General features: G+C 28.4%; 1 long non-coding RNA gene across 2 annotated transcripts; it reads right to left on the reverse strand.

Annotated features, from left to right (window-relative positions):
- Positions 1–590: 590 nt before the first annotated feature.
- LOC132734558 (uncharacterized) lies at positions 591–8,532 on the reverse strand. Of its 2 annotated transcripts, none has more exons than XR_009626338.1 (3): positions 7,746–8,532; positions 3,547–3,811; positions 591–2,769 (listed from the first exon to the last, which is right to left on the reverse strand). It is a non-coding gene; the product is annotated as an uncharacterized LOC132734558 (long non-coding RNA). The 2 variants fall into 2 exon arrangements; XR_009626339.1 differs by lacking the exon at positions 7,746–8,532 and adding an exon at positions 4,140–4,298.
- Between the last annotated feature and the right edge of the window lie 3,582 nt (positions 8,533–12,114).

Genomic DNA, 12,114 nt, shown 5'->3' on the forward strand with positions numbered 1-12,114 from the left:
ATATGGTTTACCCCTGTTTTATTGAAGAGGATGTGATCAACGACAAAATGGATAGTAATAATATAACTCAAACATTTGTTTTATTTTTGTGACAATTCGTTACTTTATTTAACATTTTCCATCATACATCATATTGTTACAATGAAAATATGTAGTAAGTAAACAACAAAAGTAAGAAGAAAATAGTTAAAAGCTATCTAAAACTGATATTGATATTATATTTTTTTAAGCTAGTAGTTACATATTATTGTCAATCAGCTATCTATTTATATAAAATACTTATCCATTTACCTAAAGTTTAATCATTATAAACATCAATTATCACCTTTTTTAGAAAAAAATACTTGCGCAAAAATATAATATCTATTTAGATAATTAAATAATAATGATAACAAAAAAAAAAAATAATAATAATAATAATGATGATGACATTAAAATGAGAAAAAATTAGTCAGTTATTTTTAGAATAATGATATAATGTCATACTATTTTTCTCATTTTACTACAGTAACTATGCTTAGAAGTCTTAAAATAAATATCAGAAAACATATTGCGTTCTAACAATATAATTGTTATATTTACCGGGATGTGTTTCCAAATTACCCATTTATACAGTATGGGCATCGATAAATTATTTGAAGTGACAAATATCTGAAAGATAAGCTCCTTTTCTTTTTAAGTTTTAACAAAATGAACAGGTAATTTACTCGTAAAATACATGTAAAGCATTTAATAAAGAATTTAATGATAGGAAGATTTTTACTTTTTTAATTATTCATAAATAAACAAACAAATAAATAAAGGGATGAATAAATAAGTAAATATAAGTAAATACATAAATAACAATATGAATACTAGTAAATAAATAAATGAATAAATATAAATGCATAAATAAATTAATAATAAATAAATAAATAAAATGAATTAATAAAGATAAAATAAGATAAATTATGTTAGTGATGTAATATAAAGTGAATTGAAATGTGATAAAAACATCAAATGGTTAAAATGTAATAAAAATGCGGTATATCATTATCAATAATATATGAGATGGTGTGATTTTTGTGTCATGAAAATCTATTGTTTTAATGATGAGTAAATATCATAATTATATAACCCGGTTCAGAAAGAAGACAGATCTCACTCAACCAACGTTTTATTTCAAACGATTTTATGGTAATATGACACATCTTCAACTGTTAATAATTTTGAAATAATATTCAAGATTATGCAGACATTTAACAGATAACTGTATGTTCCAAAAGTGATTATTCAATGTTCTAAAATATCTTTACTCAAAGAGGTTGCTAAACTAATAAGCTTTCATTCTAGGCTAATCGTACAATCTCTTTAGTTGTAAAATAATGTCCATTTTACTGACAGTCGATTTCACATTAATCATTTTCGCTAGAAGTCAATAAATACACTGACCTAAGAAATGCTAGCACTAATAGTCCATTCATTACGCATTACGCTGAAATAATGAAAGTTAAACGTTAAGTTGATTTATTACACAAATTGTGAGAAGTTCTACACTATCTTCAGGTATTTCATTAAAAAGAATAAATGCGTTTTAAAAATGATATAATAAGATATACATTTCTAACTTTATGATAACTATTATGTAACACAAGTTAAAATTAAATAAAAAAAACGGATACATAACTGAAAATGAAACTAAACTATTAATTTTATCTAACAACGAAAGTATCTTAAAAATGCTCGGCCGTTTTAAACCAGGTTGCTTTGTTTATATATACAATGTTAGTCCTGTTCAATGATATGTTTTCATAGATCATTTTTCATGTTGTCTGTGTGTTTTTCTGTGTTTAATTATTTTTTTCAAAGAAAAAAGAAATCATTTAACTTGCAATAAAATATATGCATAGCATAGAAAGAGATTAAAGTTTCATTTTTTGTCATAAAATTGCATGCATTGTTACTGAAACAAACACAAAAAAGACAAAGTTGGTATTACTGAACATTCATCAAATGTAATAGAAATAACAAATAAATTATTTATGGAGAATTCTGATCTCATATCTAATTTCCTAAATGATATCGAAAATCAGAAACAAAAAAAAAAAATCAATTTGAACATTGAAACATATCAAACATATAAAGAAAAGATATTTATGAAAGAAAGATATTGGATTTTAAAAGCTAGTATCAAAATTGTAAAAAGGTTGAAGGCACAATATGTCCCATAATATATCACAAAGTTGTTCTATATGGACAATGAGTGAGTACTATTTTTTATGAAACGGTAACAAGATACCAAACCTAAATAAAACTAACAGCACAACATTTTTGAGGCATGACGTGCCTTTAAGTATTTAATACCAAAGATTATGAACAAACAGAAGTTTATGGCACAATATGTCTCAGAAATTCATACTTATCAAATATTGTAATATTGCGCAATATTATATTACACAAAACTCAAAGCACTGATAAGACATATTTATACATTTCCCGGAATTATATTTTAGCAAAATCAAATGATAAGTTTAATTCTTTGAAAAAAAATCTGTAGTTGAAACATGATGAATTGAGAATATCAAAATCACTTCAGCAACTTCAATGATTATGCCAGATGTCCTCATTGCACTTTCAAAAAGTGTTCGCGTTTGTTCCGATGCATCACTTGTTTTTTATCCGTATTTCATGGTTACTCCTTATTTGACGCCTTTTTATGTTAATATCCAGTATCATCTTATTGATTTGTTTAATGTCAAACCACTTTAGAAATTTTCTTTCTTCTTAAATCTGAAAAATAAAATGAACAATTTCATTGCATTTTTCCTCATCATATTCTTTGCTTTCTTTAATATAATAATATAAGTCATACATTTATTCAAAAGTTTTAAACGATCAAATTGCTTGACACAAATGAAACACATGACTGTATGTATTTTTTTGGAAACTTGTCACTCACTTTAGGACTGACACAAAATGTGTATGTATCACATACTCAATCTGAAATATTCATTTTTTTACCTCTGATTTGTGTGTGAAATACATGTGACATACATTTTAAGCATAACGGGGTTTTCAAGTAGATATAATTTTATCTATTTGATTTATTGCAAGGATTAATAATAGATTTAGAATGTTATTTTTTATTCGGACAAATTGGAACCAGTCAAAACATCAATAAAGGATCATTATATGCAAGACAAACAAACATTAACAATAAATATCATATGGATATATTAGAAATAATCTATAAAGTCTTATAACATGCTTAAAGTTATTATGTTTGTTTAAGTTTTAAAATTGTTTGTGTATAGTGCAATAAATGTAAAATTGTAATAATAATAAGGTTAGAGCAATTGAAATACAACAATTTGAATTATCGTTACGATTTTTTATTAAAATGCATGGCACACATTTGCATGTCAATGCAAGAGAGGTGCCTAAACTGAAACAATATTTAAGAACCTTAATTAAATTCTTATGAAATAAAGGTAATAATTCTGTGATGTTAATACAAATACAAAGAGGGAAATGTTATAATCAATGTATACAAAACTATATAAATACCTGATTAATTAACGAATTCCCAAGCACAACTCAATAACCTCCTTGAAGTTTCAATAGCCATTTTTCATTGTAATGTTTTGCTTATTAATTCGAATCGTCACTGTGATTCATTGTTATATTACGTTGTGTTAGTACACACACTTATACATTTTACATAACACATATGTTCTATTCCTTGAGAATATGAAACAGTCTGGGCTGCTACAAATCGCAGTTGTTGAGAGGTCATACTTCGGTTAAATCTGCCATTACATAAATGCTGAATCTGTTCGGAACATGAAAATACCAAAAGCACAATCGTATAATAGAAGATTTTTTAATCTTAAATATAGTTGGAATAATTAGACATAATTCTTATCGTTAATTTAGCACAAAAAACGTGTTTATTTTATCAAGATTAATTATGAATTATAATTATGACATAGTATAACAACTTTCCTTGTCTAGAAAAATACATAAATAAAATCATGTTAAGGTTAACGCATTTTTATCGAAATACCGGTATTGTGCTCGTTTCATGGAAAAACTGATAAATTGAATTCTTGTATTTTTCAAAACTCTTAACGTACATAACATAATTTATTGATGAGTACCTGTATAACTTTATTCAATGTCTTGAAATATGCTGGAAATAATATTGTATTTAATATGATATTTAAAAATATATATGTAATGTTGAGCGTTATCATGTTACATTGCAATAGTGTGCACGTCTTTTGGTAATATATTATGGTTTTCAAAATTCGAGTATTAGTCATATGTACCTGCATCTACTACATAAAATTATGGCATGTTTTTATTTTTGAATCATATTAAGTTTTGCATTCGTTGATTATGCTCTGTATCATTCTGTTTAGCATAACAACCGCATATTATATTCACATTTTCGTTTATCTGTTTGCACGAACAGCAGACATATACATTTCTCTAACAAACCTTTTTTTCTTATCATATCGGCTTCTTGTGCAAAAATTTCATCAAATTGTGTGTAATAAATATAATGGTTTTAGCCTATCTTTAAGTTAAAGACTGTGTGGTGGAGGAAAGTAATATACTGTTTTAAAATGTTTTTAATTAATTGCACAATGCATAAGTAAGAAATACAAGCAAAATATTGTTAATATCAGAAAATACTATTTATTGTTTAAAAAATCTGTTTGGAGAATTCATGGTCAAATTTCGAAGGTATAAATATAAACAAACCTACTTGTATATTTAAGTTTCCAGAAAAATGTAGAATCTGACCGGTGTGAGAAAGTGACATATTTAGAACAGTTCTACATAGCTATGAGGACAGACTTAATTTACATAGTCTGCGAGTTTCACATTTTGTATAGTTTTGTGCTTTTAAGGGATCTATCCATTCCAAAACATTACAGAAAAGCAAGCAGTCTTTATGTTTACAGTTTTAAGGTGTTTTTTGTACTACTTTAGAAATATAAAAAAATCAGTTAAAGACAAAAAAAAAGATCTTCTAACAATAAATGTACATTAAGAAATAGGTAAGACGGGCTACAACAAACAATGTATGTACAATGTTAAACATTGCAATATTGTTACACTGTTTTTGTATGTTCGATATCTATTTGTACAATAGGAAACAGGCGGGCATCTAAATAACAGAGTAATATGTTGTGACAGCTTAATAACCAACGTCTATAAAATGTATTATAAATAAATAACTAGTATAAGAATACGCTAAGTTAACTCATTCTCTGATTGACATATAAAGAATGTGGCTGTATCATCAAATATTAAAATGTCGTAATTTGAATGCATACAAACAATAAAAGTTTAACTTCATACATTTACAAAATAATTGAATGTGTAGAAATTAAAATGAATCTTTTATTTACATACCCCGCCTTTGAAGCACGTTGCTCGATCTCTTTATCAATATTATTATTGGAAAAGCAACAAGCTGTTGTGAAACATTTATTTATTCAAGCTTTATAAATATACAATTCCTAATTGTGTTTTTGTTTCTTTTCAATTAGTACTTTGTCAATATAAAGCACTATTTATTCTGTGACAGGAGATGAAAATAACATAAATGTCCAATTTATATTATTTCAGGATTTTGATAGTCAGTTACATTTGTAATGATAATATAATAAATTGAAACTTAATTATTTACGGTTATAAGATAGTTTTATCCCAATAGTTTATCAAAATGTAAGATAAGAAATCTAGAAACAAGAATTTTATGTACGTTTTTTCAAAGATAAACATATTACTAAAAATTCGTTTTTACATTTGTTATTAAGGCAAGTGTTTTAATTTAGGATTGATATAAGGACCCTTGGAATACAACTATTTTTGATGAATTATGTTAAATGAATAATGTTTGCTTACTTTACATGGTGCTAGCTACCGTTATAAATTCAACGCTAAATAATCGAACGTTTATTAGTCGCCGGTAGAAACCGGCGACTATATTTGTAACAGTTTAATATTATATCTATGGTAGGAGAAGCCCTTAAAATCTGAATATAAAAGCAAATCAATTACTGAACAATTAAGGACCACAATTATTTTTCATAATCTTAAAAATTCAAAAATAAAGTAACATTGGTAAATGAAATGAAATATACAAATATTGACATCTTAAAAAGCCACATTACAATTTTCATAAAATGAATTAATAACGTATCCCTATGGACCAGTCATTGAATTTAGGGATACTTTTACTTATTTTCTAAGTGACAAGCGTTGCTATTTTATGATTGATAAATCATGAATGATATTTGAAATGACACATTTAAATTATTTGGTTGTTTATATCTTATGAGACCTATTATATTTCATTATTTTATCTAATTATAAACAGATTCTCCCTGTTCTATTGTAAGAATCACGTGACTACAGGTTGTATGTCAGTGTTATAGAATCTATTAATAGTAACAGATTGCTGATAAGACATATGATTAGTTGGAAAACGGTATGGCGTCTGATTAGATGCATATGTATAAATAATTACAAAGTTATCTTTCATTAATCAGTTTCATATTTTATATCACTAGAAAGATCTGTATACAATGTACTCATAATATTTGCACATTAAAGAATTAAATAAGTTTTCAAAACCTTTTCATTTTTTTTTTTTTTTTTTGGTAAAGGGTTAAACTTGGCCCTTTTTGTCAACGTTCAATAGTTTAGTTTAGGTTGAACATCACAAAATAGATTTATGCGAAAGAGGCACATTTATTGAAATAAATAGTGGTAATCGTCGTCTTCGTTATATTCCGTCGATTTCCGTCGCGCAGGTTACCAAAACGGTATGACGGATGAATTAGATACATAATAAAGAAAACTAATAAAATATCTTTTTGTTAATATTTTATCGAACTGAAAGGCAATTAAACGTTTACTATATCGTATGTAACGACAGGAATATTGATTTCAACTAAATCATTTATTTTTTCGATAGCGCAAAAAAAAATTATGCAGATACCACTTTTACGGTAGAATTGCATTGTTTCATGCAATAATTAATATATATATATATATTCAAATATTCGATGACCGTTGATTATTTGGCGGTAATTATCGGATTCTGAACTATAATAAACGGATTTCGGTGTCTGGTATATGTATAAGGTAGAATTACAAGTAGAATTACATGAATATCACTCGCCTTACAAAATTAAAAATCAAAATTATGAAATAAAAAAAATGCTAGAAATGAAACACACAACTTATGTTTCATATAGTTAACAGAAAATAATAAAAAAAATAGTTTTATGAAAACTGCAAAAGGGATTTTCAAAGATTGGGACTTGGCCTACTAGGTCACAACTTCGTCCTACTTACCACCTGTAGGCCATCGAGCAATATTAATTGATTTAATATCGAGATCTATACTATCAATAAAATCTTTAGCATAAATCATAATAAGTTACGTAAACTAACGAAACACCTCCCGAAAATTAATGAGTCTCAGGGCAATATTAGGTCAATATTGCCAGACAATACTTGCTTATTTAATAATCATAGCAGTTCCTTGACAATATTGCTAAGCAAGTTTGCTTTATATATGATGTTTTAATGTGAATAAACAGTTACTCAACATATTGTTCCTCTTTTCTTTATACTTGAACCATTGAACTGATATTTTCTTATATTTATGATAATACAGTCATTTTCTATCCGGCGACTTGATGCTTTAGCATCAAAATCTCTACTTGTTTAGTTTGTACCTGGTATATTCTCAAGTTTCTTCTACGATTGCACCACAAATGTCTGTAAGTACGGTGTCACGTTATTACAGGCTGCAGTATACGACTTAATATCTAACTAATTTTGACATCCGTTCTACAATAAAATAAAGACATTTATCATATTTACATGTTTCACACGCTATAATGTGCTAAATGTCATTCCAACATTGAAATGTATATGTTTTATTATGTATATTTTGCTAACACCCGTAGTTTTTCAAATAACCTGCTTATCATCCGGTCAGATTTATGGTTTCTAAATTAACGTGCAAGTACAGAAGACGATGTTGAAGTTCGGGTCAAATACAGTCAATGCCTTATTTACACCAGGTCAAAAGAAAAAAAAATTGTACATGAAAAACGATTATGAAACAGTCAGATTAAAGTATTTGACAATAGTGTCTATGACTGGTATCATTGTAAAACGCCGTGATATTTACAAACGTCCTAATGCTCCGTTTCAACAATATATTGCATGTTATTCATTACATGTACACCAAACAATATCGCAAAACAACGATCCTACGTGAGAAGTTGGCATTTTAATAGTTTAAATACCGTACACGAGCGGTTTGTACTCTTAGAAATGATAAAATTCATTGAATGTGAATAAAGAAACATAATGCATCCTTTGAATGTTTAGTAACTTTTAAAATTCAGGACTCATTAATCTTATTTGTATATAGATATATCTTATAAAATATATTTTAAAATATTTATAAAAGTTCTCAAAAGCTTGTGGATTTTATTCGCAAATCTTCCTCTGATGAATTACTGAAACTGCACTAATTGAGGCAATATCTCGTTTTGCTATCATAATTCAAGCCATTTTGACCTTCTCTTGACCCTAGTTTATACCATACAGCCTATCACTATACTACCACTTTTCTTTCGACGATACTTTTCACAAGTATATTTGTTTGAATATAATTGAATAGTCACATTAAAAGCAAAAGCTTTTATTTTGATTTTGTTGATAAAAATATCAATATTTCTATTCATTTATATCGTTTTTATTTCAAATAACAAAATATTCGTGCTATATGATTTATACATTATATACACATTGAAAGTTCAACAAAGTATTTTATCTTCGACACTATTATTGACGCGTTTCGCTTAATGCAGTAGACAGCAAATAAAACGCTAGTAACGTTATTGGTACTAATTTTTTAATTTTGTGACCCCCAATCATCGGGGGCACTCCTGACCATAGAGGCATTATTTGCATAATTTTTAGTGGTTTTGAGCGGCTGTAAAAAGTCTTCCCGTATATTTAATCAAAGATATATATTCGAACATTGAAGACCGTCCAGCAAAATAGTATTGCTGTGAGTGCACGTGTTTGGTACTTTAAAGTCTTCTTAGTTTTGTTTTCCTAGTCGGATGGTTCCAATATACCTCACTTAAATAATGTTGAACCACCCTTAGTATAAGTTGCCTTCTTTCTAGCTTTTTATTTTATGTTAATATGCAGCCTTCATAACCTTACATCCCATCAAAATTCAATTTTATTCAGTTCCCGCCCATCCATTGTTTTCTCCTTTAGGGCACACGCACTGTTTACCTGGGACCATAATTTTATGCCGCTTTTCGCGGAAGTGCGCTTACTTCTCCTCTTGAATGTTCTATGATAAAAGGGGGATGTAAGGTTATGAAGGCTGCATAACATAGATTTAAACTACCAAAGACGTGCACTCAAAACAATAGTTGTTGATGCGTTTATTAAAGGTCGCCGGAAAGCCCATATGGGCGACCGTACACTCAAGTCGGGCCATTCTAGAGCGTCCCGTTGAGATTTTTCGTCGATTTTTCCCAGCTTTTATTGGTGGAGGAAGACCCCAGGTGCCCCTCCAGGCATTATTTCAGGCACGAGGGGCACCTGGGTGGACCCACCGACCTAACGTTAGCCAGCTGGATGGCTTCCTCACATGAAAGCTTTCAACCAGAGTGAGGATTGAACCTACAGCGGTGAGGGACCTATAATCTCAAGTCTGCGACCTTAACCACTCGGCCACGGATGCCCCAACAATAATGCCGTGCTGGAGATCTTAAATAATACATTAATTGATACGTCACACATCGTAGGTTTTAGGCTAAGTTAGAACCTACGATGTGTGTCATATTAATTAATGTACTATAAATAATACCCAACACTGGACGGAGAAATGGCATTATCCCTCAATATTTAAAGGCTAGGCTGCAGAGGATTTAAATGTTTAAAAATGCATTATTATCATCAAATCCAGAATAACGACGAAATTTAGAACATGAAGGTGAAGAAATACTTTACTTAATATTTTTGCAACAAGCTTTGCGGATCTCACGGCGTATAATCGATGTATAGAAAATCTTTGTTATATATATTTGTTTGAACGGTAAGTACTTTTTGATCAGTTACATCGTAAAAGAGAAAACTGGTAAAAACGGACGTTTTTTTTTTCTCACCCTTTCTATTGTTATATTGAATTATACAAGTGTGCACACCATTTAATAATAATGTAAACCACCATTATATCATTGCCTTTCTTTTTTGTCATTTAGAAATGTTTCTTATAAATTGGATATAATTTTTTATTCGTACATTTATAATGTATATGATTTACCAACACAAATTTCGAGTAATATGAGAGTCAAGATAATAATCATTGCTGAATTCCGATTGAAAGTTTTACAGAGCACACATGTAGAGTTTCAAAAAGTCTGTAGAATGTTTATTATTATAAATATTTACATAATTAAGCAAACTATAATTTAATTTTGCAAAATCATACACAAACTATAAATTTGAAGTAAATAAAGACTTGAAGCATAACGTATATAAACACCTTGAGAGTTGTTTTTCGTTTGTGTGTTTATTTTTTTATTTTTTATTTTTTATTTATTTTTTTTTTTTTTGCTTTCCTTCTTCTTCTTTATTAAGAGGGAGTGGGGTCATGTTAGATTAGCAGTGGACACGTTTATTGTTGTGGAAACCTGGACATGTTGCCCACAAAGATCACACATAAAGATAAGTCAGAAAGGGGTTATCATACCTTTAAACCAGGAACTTATAACTTACATTGCGAAACAGTGAAAAACACTCATTGGTTATAGCATAAGATGAGCACATTTTTCATTTAATCACTGAAAGTCCGTGCGGTAATTTGGCACCATAGTAGAGGTTATCTCTAGGGTAATTATCAATACTCCCGTTATTTGTGTTATAAACTCGATTTAACGGTATGGCAATAATACATGCGGATAAAGGTCATTTGAAAGATTTCTTTTTATTTGGAGGGGGGGGGGAGAACGGGGAAAGTGGGTAGACTTTTGTGGGGTTTTTTTATTTATTTATTTACTATTTACATGTACAAAGTTTTTTTTAATAACTTTCATTGATGCTTTATCTTCATTTGTTTAACAATTTTTCATACATTTATAAATATTGTCAGGTTTTTATTTCGGCAGTGTTCATAATAGTTATCTGATATCTCATACAGCCTACCTTAAAGACTTAAACTTGAATTACAGATTAGGAACAAGAATAAGTCATTTTGTGTGATTCACTCAAGTAGTTTTATAGTACTACCGTCAAAGTTTGTTATGATATATTTTGACACAGTGATTGTTATTTATAATAACAAATTTCCAAAGATTGTCATTATATTAATTATTTTGTGTATGTAATAATCATGACCTATTAAATGTCTGATCACAGTGATATATTCAATAAGTAAATAAGGTATGTAAACGCTGTATTCACGTAAAAACTATCATTCCGCTCCTTACACTTGTAAAATCATTAATTAAAATAACGATAAGGCATTCAAGCTGCTTTAATTATTGTAATGAAAGTAATACTTAATACCAGAGCCTGCAAGAATATACATTAATGCTCAAAATGTACAATTATCTTCCATATCATGTAACGCCAAATTGATATGTTTAAAAAGGATATAAAATACTTATTACATGTAACGAATGTCATTTCATATTGGGACAAAAGGATGTGCTTTACAAAACAGGACCACTTCTAATTACCTTAGGAATGATTTACTATTGATTTGCTGATAATGTAAATCAGTCAATGACCTGCAATGTTATACTAAGTTACAATAATCATTAATGTTTAAGCATGCATAATGTTATTAGCGTAATGCGATTTTTGTATCTGTCTGAAGTCAACGGGATCGTGATTTATACATAATGAGTATGGAATATACAGTTATAATCAAAATTACACAGAAATACTTGAAGATATTTTGAAAAAGTAATGTACGTGTAGACATTTATTAAAAAAACTATTAGAAAAAAATTAACCTAAGAAAAGCTTATTAGTGATTTTCATATATTGATAATAAGTTAA

This window comes from Ruditapes philippinarum, unplaced genomic scaffold, assembly GCF_026571515.1.
Source record: "Ruditapes philippinarum isolate M1 unplaced genomic scaffold, ASM2657151v2 ctg6221_1_1_1_1, whole genome shotgun sequence".
NCBI lineage: Eukaryota > Metazoa > Mollusca > Bivalvia > Venerida > Veneridae > Ruditapes > Ruditapes philippinarum.